General features: G+C 35.1%; 1 protein-coding gene across 7 annotated transcripts in view; it reads left to right on the top strand.

The window, feature by feature from the left end:
• The window catches only part of MAN2A1 (mannosidase alpha class 2A member 1), a 126,305-nt gene that overhangs the window by 63,125 nt on the left and 49,215 nt on the right, over positions 1–13,965 (top strand). The window lies entirely within an intron of this gene.

Genomic DNA, 13,965 nt, shown 5'->3' with positions numbered 1-13,965 from the left:
AGTAGTGAATGCTATTTTTGCTGATGCTAGTATTTAATTTCTCTAGTTCTAGCAAGTGACAAGCTAATAAAACTTGCTTTATTCACAAAGGTGTCAGACTATTCAGCATGCTAACTGCTAGTGTTAAAGTTCTAATTGGATTCTTTGAAAAAATGAGCAAAGTTTGGTCCTTATGAACTTTTGGGGGAAGCTGTCTTCAGTCCTCTAAAGTTAAATGTATGTAATGTGTGTGTATATGTAGCTTTAATACAAGCTTGTCTCTAGAGCAGTCATGTAGACATACATACTATTTTTTTTTTAGATAGGACTTTTATTCTCTTACTGGAGTGCTAGGTAGGTGCTAACAGATTATCTTAAACTTGTCCAAAATGATCAAAACCTCCAGTGCCTAGCTATTTATTTAACTAAAATCTTTTAACTTTTTCAAAATATCCCCTCAGATATCTTCACTGGGAGAGGTTTGTATATATTGTATATAAACACTTGGTTGGAGGCAAGTTACATGTAGACTTTCTTTGCCATTTGAGGATAGCTTTAATGCTTTTGCTTTCCTTACCTAGGTTAGCTGTTGAAATTTTCCCCATGCCCCTTCCATCCCCTGATATGCCTTTTGTTTGCATCCACTGTGCCACTTATCTCTCTGCATAGTATGCTAAGTAAGCTTTTCTATTTTGGTGTTTATGCATTTCAGGCATTTGCTTTTTTTTCCTCTTAGTTGTACATTAAGTAGAGATACATGTCAAGCTTTTTTATTTTAAAATTAATATTATCCTAGCAGCCTTTTGCTGCTGTTCTCTAAACTTGTCTTAACTTACTATGAAGATAACATGGGTAGATAATTGCTGATTTTAACCTATCTGGTATTGTGAAGATACCATACAGTCATATAAGATGCAGTTCATGTTCCAAAGACTGTGTAATCAGAATTATGGGAGATAGAATTAAAAAAAAAAACGTGAAGGAGAAGAGAAGGAAAAGGATTACAAGGGAATATTGATATTGCTGCTTGAGAACCTGTTTTTTGTAAAGACTTCCTGTTTGGCAACACTTTGAAAGCAATGCTTAAGTGCACACTACTTCATGGTTCCTTTGTTGTTAGAATTTTCATTTGAATATCTGTATTTTCTCTTATAAAAATGAGCTTAGTCTTTCTAGGCTTCTAACTTTATCTCTAATTGTAGTCTGAATCTCCACTAACATTATTACCATTGTGAAAAGTGGTCTGTAATCTGAGACAGTAACTTTTGCTTAAATCTAGTATGTGAATATTATGACCGTGCATCTGAATTTTCTAGATAATCAGTAAAGATGTGAAATGTTAATCTTGCTAGAATCTTAAAATCAACTTGATAAATCTATCATTAAGGATTACTGTGCTTAATAAACTTTAGTTTGAAGCTTATAAGACAGTAACTGGTTATTTCAAATTTTGAGGCATCAGTAGATCGTAAATACTGATTCTCATCATAACTTTTATTATTTGGCTATTCTCTATTCATAAGTCAATCTCTGTTCTTGTCTGTAGCATGCAGTCTCTAGATTTCTTCCTGTTAATGTGTTCTAATATACCATCATGTGGGATAGAAATTAAGTCAATGTAACTGGCAAGGTGTTACTTTTCTTAAGTGGACTGAATACTTAGCTTTTTGTAGTTTTTTATTTCCATGTCAAGATTTTCAAAACCAGCTGTATTTTAAATTGTTTATTCTTATAAAAGTTTGATTCATATCACCTAGAAATTTAGAGGAACACTAATGATGGGAAGCTCATAAGATAATGGGTTTTTTAATCTGATTAATTATTCAAACATTTCTTACTTTTACTGAGTTGATACTGTCAAGCTCAAATCTAACCTACTTTTCAACAGGAAAGTAGTTGGTAGTATGCTTTCGTGTCTCAGCCTTCCTTTTTGATGTTTTTTTTAGTCAAGTGTTCTCTTTGTTGCTTGTCAAAGTTGTAGTCATTAGTGAAAGCTGATCAGACAGACTGTACAGGAGAGCTAGTACAACTCGATTACATGGAAAAGAAGAAAAGAGGAGGGAAAAAAAAAATCTACCAGTAGTCATTGTTCTAGTACGAAGTAGCTCCAGACTGTTGTGTAGTTGAAGTATCTTTCAGACCGTTTCGAAGTAGGTACCACTTTTATTATATTTGGTATTGTTTTCCCTCACACCTATGCATCTCTTCTCTGTAGTGCTCTGTTGCGATCTTGTTTATGAATCTGTAGTTTTATAAAAAATAGTAATGTCTTAATTTCAATGAAATAGGTATGTAGAGTATTTTAAATACTATTGTGAGTCTGCCACCTTAGAACAACTAAGTGATCTTACAATCAGGCTTTTGAGTACTGAAGTTATGGCATATTTAATTACACTAAACCCCTTTTAACTGATAGATGAAATTGCATGCTTTTTTAAAGATTGTAACTTCCCGCTGTAAAACATAGCTTTCACAAGATAATACCCAACGAGAAAGGGAATTACTTGTGTCTTGTTCTGAAATTAACAATTATTACACTGTGTCTTGGATACAAAGCCTACAAGCATGCTGATAAATTGAATGCTGCATAATGCTGCAGGGATGCTGCCCTGTCCTTTGATATAATCATTGTGTCTTGGAAAGAGTCTGCCAGATGTCATACTTGCTCTCGCTAGACTTGGAGAGGGGCGGGATACATGAGTTTGAATGTCTTGCCATCCAATTTAAGCTGTTGGCTGTTGATGAAGGGTATGTTGACAGTGTGAGCAGGAAGATTTCCTAGATATTCCTATCTAGAGTGTTTCCTGGAGACAGCATTGCAGGGCGAGGTGATACATGACCGAATAACTGAATTTGTTGTCTGTACCAAGTTGGATTTTGTAGTAGTGTTGTTTGGTGCAACATGGTTAACCTAGGAGTGAACGAGACCTAACAGTATCAATCATGCTTTTTTCCACCCACCCTCCCTTTTTTTTTTTTCCACTCTGAACCTTCATGTACCTATCTGGGAAGTTTAAGTACTAAGCTCCATGGCGCTCTACAAGCATGGTGTAAGGCATCCCATCTGAACTGATGGTACCATGATAGTGAAAGATTTTTAAAATTAGGATTTAGAATTATTTTTAGTGTTAAACCAACAATATTTATAACTTTCCCACAAACTTTTTGTCATCTGATCATGGAGAAATGGTATGGTATCTTTCTTATCAGGCTAGTTTAATAGCTTAGCAGACAAATTTTCCACTAGTTGAAGTATTCAGGTTGCCTGGGGGATTAATTCTGAGTAGGATACACTATAATCAATGATTTATGCAAAGATCTGTCAAAGCACCAAGCAGTTTAGTGACATCCACCTTATAAAAGAAGGTTTCATTTTTCTAAATAGAGAATACAAAATAGAGGCTATTATCCTTACTTTGATACTTGTGAGCAGGTTTTGGCATAAGTTTGTAACTAACAAAGTTTTGGTGTAAGTTTTGTTCATCGTTAGGTCCAAAATTTGTCATCTTTTTTGAGAAAGAAAATTCTGATTTACCGTTAAGATTTTGCAGGTTGGTTACCTTTCCAAACATTCACTTAGTAGGTATATCCACTGCTTTTTCAACACAGCACTGTAATGTAGAAACTAAAGCTATGTTATTATATTTAATGTGTGATAAAGAACTCTAGGCAGAGCAGTGTGTATGTTACTGCATTTGGTTGGAAGATGACAGCAAAGATTACTTGCCTGAGAAGGTGTGGTGGTTTGACCTTGGTTAAATGCCAGGTACCCACCAAGTCGCTCTATCACTTCCCCCGCCTTCCCCTTTTTTCTCAACAGGGCAAAGAGGGGAAAGAAAATAAGATAGGGAAAAAAAAAATAACCCTTGTGGGTAAAACAACAGCAGTTTTAATATAAGCAAAGCAAAGCAAAGGTCCATGCGCAGAAGCAAAAAAAAAGAAAGCAGATTTATTCTCTACTTCCCATGAACAGGCGATGTCAGGCCTTCTCAGGAAGCAGGGCTCCAATATGCGTAGTGGTTGCCTCGGAGGACCAAGGGTGACCCCACCCCCTTCCTCCTTTCTCCCAGCTTTATACTGAGCAGACGTCATATGGTATGGAATATCCCTTTGGTCAGTTCGGGTCAGCTGTCCTGGTTGTGTCCCCTCCCAAGGTCTTGCCCACCCCGTCCCACTGTGGGGGGGAAATGTCAGGAAGAGCCTTGGTGCTGTGTAAGCACTACTCAGCAGTAGCCACAACACCAGTGTGCTATCAACACCCTGCCAGCTCCCAACATAAAACACAGCAGGGGAAAACCAATTCTGGCTCAGCCAGACCCGGTACAGAAGGAAACTTTGTTGGTATGATATGCCAAAAGGGAAAGCTGTCCTGATGATATGAAGCAATTAATTAAAGCTTCACACCAAAAGAACTGTATCTTTCTGAGTTCAGAAATTGACTGGATTGGGGTAATGTTTTAATAATCTCATTTGGCAATTTTAGCTTTGGTGGTGGGTTTTTTTATTGGTTTTTTTTGACCTGTGTTGACCATGTTGATCCAATCAATCTAAATAGTTGTCCAATGTAGTTACAGGGAGAGGGTGCTCTGACAGCATTTGACTTTTTAATAACAAATTTTAATTACCTGTTATGCTTGTATGAGTTCTGAGGCATATGTATTCCTAGTTATATGCTGAAACAGTTTAAAAAAAAAAAAAGACAGTTGAAACAAGGGTATTTTCAATTGTCAATGTGGAGAAAAAAATGTTTAAAAAAACCCAAGAAAGAATACAGCAACATTTAAAATTAGGCCAGAAATATTTGTGGCAGTTCATGCATTGTTAATAAGTACACTTGTTCCCCATGGTTAAAAAACCAAAACAAACAAACAAAACTCTTAACCAAACCAATAGTTCTAGTTTTTTATTGGATGAAATAGTGATAGCAATATGCACAACCTTGTTATGTTTTTATTAAAGTGAAACCTCTGTATTGGTGGCTTTAAGGGAGATGCACAGGATGATTTGTCATTCAATTAAGCCTTAAGATTCTCTTCTTCTGTTAAGAAACAACACTTAATTAAGCACTTGTATTCTCAGCACAGTAGTGCAAGTAGTTCAAAAATCAGAAAAACCTTTGAAATTATATGTGGGGAGCTGTACTTTTAGTTTCCAATACCCTGGCTGCTTAGGCTTGAATACAGACTAACTATTGTTTAAAAATTATTTTGAAGTGTTAATCTCAGTGTTCAGCTGCCTGATCAGTTTACTAGATTTCAGGTGGGATGAGCGTGTTCTGTTTGTAGTAAATTCAAGGTCATTTTGACTAAATTGAATGGGTATTTAAAAAGCATTCTCCCTCTTGATTTTCACGATGGAAAAGCTGTTGCAAAGGCAATGAAATGCTTGGCTGACACGGGGTAACTCAAGCATATGAATCCTGAAACATCAGTTAGTGTGAACTGGAAATAAATATTTCAGTAAAAATCATTCTGGTAAAAGTGGTGACTTCAAAATGAACAAAAACAAAAGCAAGATATATTCATTCTGCTTTATAGGTGGAAGTTAGCTGTGCAGCTATCTTTATGACCAAAACTGGCAGATTCTGACTTGACGTCTAATTGGAAGAGGAAGTGAGGGGTGCAGAAGTATTCACAGCACCTAAATCTCTTAATTTCCACTCTTTCTGTAAGGTCATAGCAGTTTTTCAGAGATTTGCATTTTTATTGTGCAAGTTTTCTACTTGTGTTAATTACACTACATGCAGGCTTATCTCAGAATTGATTCCCTGTGCTGACAGTTGACATTTCAGTAAAAGTTTATATGGGAAATCTGAAAACAAAACAACAAATAAGCTAAGGGATGAGAGCCTGTTTTGGTGTTAGAGATAGCTCTTTAAAACCAAACTGTGGTTCATTTTTGAGTTACTACAAATTTTCTTTGTTAAGAAGAAAAAAGCAGCTTTGATTTGCATTTAAGTGCACACCAAAGCTTTCTGTGGAATCAATCTTTAGTTTTAAAAATCCAGTTTTGACTGTCATGCTTCTGAATTCAGGTTGTTCTAAGAGTTGTTAAACTTAAAACTTCTAAACTTTTATTACTTTTTCAGTGCATAAAAATTCGTATAAATCAAACTCTTCTCAGTTTTTTGGTCTGTCTTATTGTTGATAAATTAGTGATGGTCTGTTCTAAATATTTTTGTTTACTGACTGTCTTTGAAGTTGCAAAATTAAATCAGTAAATAAGTTGATACAGTTTGTAGTGTTTGTAAAATCTTTGCAGCTTCTTGAAACTGCACAAATTTAGGATTTCTGGTACAATAGATAGAATTTGAACAGTTTTTTGGGGGGTTGCAGTACCAGTGCAATCAAATTTTGAAGGTGTTTGATGCTTCAGTTGCAATAAATAAATCATAACATAAAATGAAAAATTCCAAATTAGGAGTTGCAAAAAATTTCTGTGTTCCTCTGAAAGCACTGTAATGGAAGTGTCATATGAAATGCAGAAAGAATAGGATAACTAAACATATTTAGTGGAGGAAAAGAACCTGTGTTTGTTCTTCAAAAACAAAAAGTGACCATTATGAAGTAATATGTTAGTAAGAAACCTGAATATAACTGAAAGATCTGCATTGTGTGCATGAACTTATTGAAGCAGTTTTGGAAGTAGAAGATACATATTTTCAGTATATTAGTATATTTGTGTATTATTTCTTTATTTTTCAGGCACTGGCCCCTTCAGCCTTTTACTGGAGTTGCTTTGAGGCAATACTGTAGTTAGTCCAAGGCTCTCAAGGCACAGACTGAAGTGATATGGCATATTTAAATTCTTTCTGCTCTTCTGAACCAGATGTTTTTTTCCCTTCTAAATGCAGATTTATAAAGCCTGCACTACAAGAGGAACAAGGAAAGGATTTTAGTGAAGGTACTTCCCGATCCTGAAAAAGTCAGGGGGCTTCAAGCCCATCTTGGACTTCAGAACACCTCACAACTTTGTGGTAAAAGAAAAATTTAAAATAGTGCCTTTGGACTTAATCCTTTTATCCTTAATTGGAGAGTAGTTATGTGCTCCAGATTAGGATATGTGTGCCACTACAATTCATCCAAATCATAGGAAGTGTGTGCATCCAGCATATGTAGTAGGTACATAATATTTTAAAAGTCTTGTCTTAGGTTGATGTTCGGTTTTTGTGTTCTCAAAATTTATAGTTCTTGCTGTGCTGTTGTCTGTGTTTGTGAATGCTGTTTTCTTGAGGGTGTTCCATGGCTTGTTCTTGAGAAATCCACACAAAGGTCCTGTTTCCTGTGAGAGTAGAAAAATGAAATATGTGCCTATCATCTGCCTAATTCTCTGCCTTTTGCATGAGCAATGGATATTATAAAGGTATATCTGTAGAGTTATAAAGAGAATTCATAGGAATGTGTGTGTGAGAGTTCTCTCACCTTTATTAACAAATGTAAGTTTTACTTTGGGTTTGTGATTAGGAAGAGGATTTCTGGAGTGATTCATAATTCTGAAATATCAAACTAAGATAGTGGAACTTTTTTTTTTAGAGCACAGTATCATTGTTTTTAATTATTTGCATGTTACCCAGAACTGTCAGCCATTACTGCTTTTAGAAAGAAGGTGTAATTTTCACAATATAGCTCTATTTCTAAACTACACATTTAACATCCTCTTCAAATGCTGTTATAGCATAATTCTATTTTGTGTTAGTTAACACTCAACTCTTGTGAATTTACTTATTTATAGTATCTCTTTTATTTTGTGATGTCACCTGTTTGATTTTGTAATGAAAAGCTGATCTGTGCATAATACATTCTGTTTCTACCTTTGTTTTTATACCATATGAAAGCAACACAAATTTATGTTGTGTGGTTGTAGTTTCAAATTCTTCTGGAGAATTTTTTTCATAAACTAGAAAAGAGGTCTTATTTAGGAAGAGGCAAAAATCTTAATATTTGTTCATACATGGTAATATTTGAGTATATATAGTCAAGGTTAATACTCTATAATAAACAGATTAATTGGATTATGAGTTGCTGATTAGATGTAAATTGGGGTTTTTTTTGTTGCATCTGTGACAGTATTGATAGTCCCAAATTAGGATTCTTAAATTTACAAGAAGTTTAGCTGGATGTTATGCAGAGGACCATGTTAGCATTATCTATCTTACCCAGTTAAGTAAGTTGAAAAAATCTCCTTAGAGTTTATTCAGTCAATGAAAAGCACCTTGGGAAGGTATCAGAATCTCCTTTTGAGGAGAACTTGCTTTTCTCTGACTATATAGGAGAGCACTTTTGCTTAACTTGAATTTTTAAACCACTCATATTCCCACTTCCCCAAATTTCATATTTACATCTGACAGTATATCAGACACTGCAGCTCTTTAATTTTAATGTATTCCTCACAAAGGACATTTCTATTTAATTAATTGTCTAGGATTGTATGGTTATAAACTTTAATGGTTTCAGCATCTACTGTATCTCAGAGGAGGTGTACATTACATCTGTAGCAATTTACAATAGTTTCAATAATTAGCTGTGTTGATTAAGTTTAAAGGACACTTTCACTGTAATTTCATTTGGTGCTCTGGACTTAACTTGGTATAGCTTTTTGTCAAAGTTCATGCACATAATGTGCAGATTAAATTTTAAAAAACCCACTAACCCAAACAGGAATATTAAAGTAGATCTGATCCCCTTTCTTTAAAACTGGAAAACAAAAAAGCAGATGTGTCATTGTGTTTTAGTTCACACTTTCTTTTAATTTGTAGTCGGTTTGTTGTAAATAGACTTTTGCCAGTGTTACCTTCACTACTTAACAGACAGATTTTCTTGTTTCCTAGCTATTACTTAAACGTTTGTTGATAAATATTGGATATCATGTATTATTCAACTTATATTCTTGGGTATCCATGTGAGCAGGGTGGAGATTTTTGTGCAAAATGAGGCCAGAAACAACCAAGAAATTCTTTAGTTCAGATCATAAAATCACAAAGTTTCTTCTGTTTCTATCAATCGTGCTAATACAGTAGAACGTAAATAGATTATGAAATTTGAAGTCATACTAGGAAAAAACACTATATAGGATTAGAATTTAAAACTGTCTTGGTAAACTGGAGTCAATATTTCACAGTCAAAGAATGAAATGAAGTAGTCAAGTGCAAGTATTACACACCACATGAAAAATATTGTGAAGACTAACCAAGTAGGCATTGTTGAAGCAGAAAAAGGCATTTCAGACGATCAGATTGAGAGAGTTACTGGTATGGTGTCAGAGGCAATTTTGCTTTTGAATGATTTAAATGGAAATATTCTGTGTAAAATACAGCTGAGATAGTGTGCTATACTCACTAGTGATGAAGGCTTTTATCAAAAATATAGTGTCTAGTTTTAGAAAACACACTTTGAGTGATGAGACTTTGAGAAGGCTTACCAGGAAAACAAATAGTTTTAAGCTGAAGAAAGCAACCAGAGAATGTTGAAAGAGTATCACCTGATTAGTTTGAAAAGTCTGATAATGAGGAACATAAATGTATAAATACATACACGTTTGTTACAAAGACCATCGGTTGTGTTACTCTTACAGTGGAAAAAGGAAGACAGAATTGGAAGAAATTTGTTTAATGTAAAGTAATTAAAAATTTAATTGTATATTAGCAAAAATGGGTGCTTGAGCTGCAGAACAGTATAAACAGTTTTGGACATCTTCAAGAATAGGGATTGCAGCATTTGTCAAAGGGTGTCCTACTGAATTCTCACGCTGGTTAAGAGGTCAAACTACAGCAACCTTCTAGTCCACTGTTTTCTTCTGTCTCTTGAATTTAGCCTTGAGAGTGATAGCAAACCACTTTATTTTGCAGTACCCAGCATGGCCTAGTGTTATAGGCTAGTCTGCTTTGTACATACTGTCTTTTATTTGACCAACTGAAATAAATCACAACAGTGGACTGATGTCCTGTGTTTGTCTGGGATAGAGTTAATTTTTCTTCTTAGTAGCTAGAATAAATAGTGCTATGTTTTGGATTCAGTATGGGATTTGGTATGAGAAGAATGTTGATAATACACTGGTGTTTACAGTTGTTGCTAAGAGATCAAGGACTCTTCAACTCCCCAAGTCCTGTCCAGGTACAGGTATGCAAGAAGCTGAGAGGGGGCACAGCCAGAGCATCAGAACCAAATTAGCCAGTGGAATATTCCATATCATCATGCTCAGTATATAAAGGAGGGGTGGCTGGAAAGGAGGGGGTTCTCTCTCACTTCCAGGATTGTGATTGTGGGATCTTGGTATTTCGGGCTAACTGGCTGGGAATGGACTGGGTATCAGTTGGTGGGTGGTGAGCAATTGCATTGTGCATTACCTGTTTATTCTTTCTATTATTGTTATTGGTTTATTGTATTACAATTACTAAATTTTTTTTTTATCTCAATCTGTGAGTCCACCTTTATCCCTCCAATTCTTTCCCTCATACCCTGGGTGGGGGGATGGTGAGCGAGCAGCTGTGTGGTGTTTGGGTGCTGGCTGAGTTCAAACCACGACAACTCATTTGAGGCATACAAGACCTTCTAGTGACCTGAAATGTTACCTGATGTTTGTGTGAGAACTAGTTGCTCTAATGAGAAAACAGTTCTGTTTACAACTGCTGTCTCTAATACACAAGCAGAGTATTTTATGCTCAGTTTGTCATACAGGCAAAAGGAGTTTCCTGTGTAAGATAAAAAGGGGTTTTTTTCCTCTGACAGTTGTTATTTTGGCACTTGGCAGATCTGCTATAAAAGGAAGTGTGTCTCTGTATTTTTTTTTATGAAAACTGTCTGAGTGCTGGGTGTTTTAACTGTGTTACACATTAAATGTTTGCAGAGTAACAAATTTATTTTAGTGGGTTTTTTTTACTGTGGGTAAGTTAGGCTTTTGATGAGGTGGGAAGTGTTGAGTAGAGTGGTAACTGCTTACATTAGTAGCAACAGATCAGTTCTCTATAGGAATGCAAAGGTCAAGATATTTCCTAATACTGAAAAATTCTGGATTTTCCTTCTGCCTCTTCACCCCCACCCCACCATATACATAACATATAAGGTATATGTGTCTGTATGGATACAGTTATATTTATAAAAGAAATATCCTAAATCTCTAACATCATATTTCTGTAAACTAGTTGGTATGATTTGACGTGAAAGTGTATTTTCCCTTCTGGAAAAAACACACAACTGATGCAGAATTATTCCATCCTATGAGTATTACTGCTTTTGCTTCCTTTCTGAATATGAACTAGGAAGAAAACTGGTTTTGGATTATCGGACAAGTATCCATGCATGTCTATTGAAAAATACATTGAATAATTCCTCAGGGGCTTATGGACTTTTAAACTCAAAATTAACTGGCAAAGCAATTTCCACATTCTTTGTTTCCTTATTTTCTGATAGGGTTTGCCACTATTAAAAGAAAGTTGTGAGCCAAATATCACTGATATACTTCAAGATACACAGGGCTTAGAGTTCAGTGTTTTGTATAATGTGTGTTAGAAAAAGTATAATTTGGATTAAATCAGCAAAACTTTTTACATTTCAGAAATAAATATTCATGTGGCAGAGAATGAAATGAAGACAGTTTTTTAAAAACACCTGCAGAGCCACATTTTCTTTAAAACAAGTGAGTCAGACTTGCATACCTTCAGGAACTGAATTGGTTACATGATTTTTGTGTGTGAGATTTTGAATTACTTTGTCCATAGCTTTCTCTGTTAACTTTTTTGCTGAATGAGTTTTGAATAGGACTTAAAGGTACCTTGAAATGCCATGAAACATATAGTTTCTAAAGCTCAATTTAGTAGCTGATAGAAAAGTTGTAAAAAAAAATTCATCTGTTGTCATGATCATGAGCCTGCACAGTTGACTTTTGATTAGTCTTGTTCCTAAAGGAATATTTAGAATGTGGGTTTGAGATACTAGAAAATGTCTGATTTCTGTAGAACCAGAGGAGCAGCATGACCAGATGATTTCAGATGATATCCTGAATCCCTTTTTAAAAAAAAAACGTTGATTAAAGGACAATTCAAGTTGTATATATGGCATTTATATGGTGTTTATTTTGAGAACACTTATTTTGTAGACTCTTCCCATCTTTAGTAATTCATAACAGAAATGCTTGCAAACTTGGCTGGATATGGAAAGAAGTGGATGAGAGGACCTGTACTTAAAATGTCACTTTAATCATACTTTAGACTAAGGAGACTGTGACTCTCATGCAAGAGACAGTAAGAGCTTTGAACAGAACTAAGTAACTTGATACAACTTTTTTTTTTTAACCTAGTGTTTTGTGTAAATATTCAACAGTTTTTCTTCTTAAGGAAAAGGAATTGTTATGGTTAGTTTCTGTTCAAAGTTTTTTCCTCTGAACCTCTAAAGCAAGGAGAGAGCTTTTTAAATAACATGAGAGAAATTTGTGTGGTTCAGTTATTTTTAGTTTTCTTCTGTATTAAAAAATTGACGAAAATAAGTGTCTGTTACATGTTTTCTTGGGCTTCAGTGCAAGAATCATGGAAATCTTTTCTTCAGGGGAGGTTGTACATGTTTTCAATATATTTACAAATTATCTGTTTTAAGTAGATAGTCTTGGTTCTCTTTGTTCCATTTACTACTATGCCCAAAGACATGGACCACCCTGGGCCTGTGTAATGTCAGTTCACAGAATTTTTCAGAATTCTAGCTTTCCTGGGCTGCTTTTTTTTAAACTTTCTAAGATATGGCAGAAGTCACATAATTCAGATTTTTTTTGTAATGGTATTTTTGGCAGCTACTATGGTAAGTGGTGCTTTATGCAGTTTAAGTACAGTTTGTTTCCACCTCATACACATCAGTGTTTACTAATTAAACAATTTTACTATCTACTGACTCTTCTTACATCTTTCGAAGTAATTTTTTCTTGCATATTCTCAGATACGGAACAGTTCGGACTATCTCCTGGCCCCCCATTTGATGTCTGAAGACTTTTTATTGCTTTATTGTCCTAGTGAGATGACTTTGTTCAGAGAATTTCAGTTTTGTTTAGTATTCTAAAATGTTAATCCATCAACTGCGAAGATGTCAAAATAGCTTTCTAGTTGAATTCTGGTTTCTAATCCATCAGTCCTTCCGGTGATTTTTAACATATGTAGAGTTACTTCAATGCCTTTTCTTCAGGGATTAAAGCATTTTAATGTGTATTCATGATTTTTCCCTCCCACCCCTTTGACATTTCAGGAGAACTTATGAGTTTCTGTTTATTCTTTTTCATTCTTCAGTGGAAGACCATTGGTATAGTATATTATTTGGCTTTGTGGCTTTCATCTTTTCTCAATTTTGGGTGTAGTTGTAGCAGTTTTGTGTTTTTCACCACTCAGCTGATTTTTAGCTGAGCCTCTATAATAGAAGAGGGAAGGAAACTAACCATCTTTGAAGGTCCTGTTCGTGTAACTTTGCATTGAAATTGTGCATATGTGTCCAGAGAAGTGGTTCTGATGAGTTGTAATGGAAAGTTTGCAAAGGTTTGTCAGAGAGATTCTAGTAAGGTTGATCAGTCTGAGGTAGAGTGCCTCAAGGAATTGGTTCTCAAAGCAGTCTTGAATAAAGGTCCTTCACTGAGCAATGAAAGCTGCTGTCCTAAGCTGTCATGAGTCCAAGTGTCTTGAAGAGGTGACCTTCTGAATAATCCTTTGTCACTGATGGTCCTCTGAAATTTATTAGTAGTGAGTTCTGGTTTCTCATAATAGTTGAATGCATTGCTTGTGAAGGCAGCATTGAAGGAACTTTGAAAGAAAATGGTGTTGCAGGTGTTACCAGTAAATGTGTGTATGTATCAATATATCTGTATGCTCATACGTTTATGCAGATCAGTGAAACAAAAAGAACAGTGGTCTGAAACTGTAACTTTTCTGTTTAAGAAACAAAATTTGCAATAGCTTTCTTCTAGGAGATCAAGATTAAAGTAGTTAGAGAACCAAATCAGCTTTACTCACATTTTTCCTGT

The sequence above is a fragment of the Strix aluco genome, chromosome Z, assembly GCF_031877795.1.
Source record: "Strix aluco isolate bStrAlu1 chromosome Z, bStrAlu1.hap1, whole genome shotgun sequence".
Lineage (NCBI taxonomy): Eukaryota > Metazoa > Chordata > Aves > Strigiformes > Strigidae > Strix > Strix aluco.
Note: the sequence above shows the minus strand (reverse complement) of the source record. Positions and strands in the feature narration are given on the sequence as shown.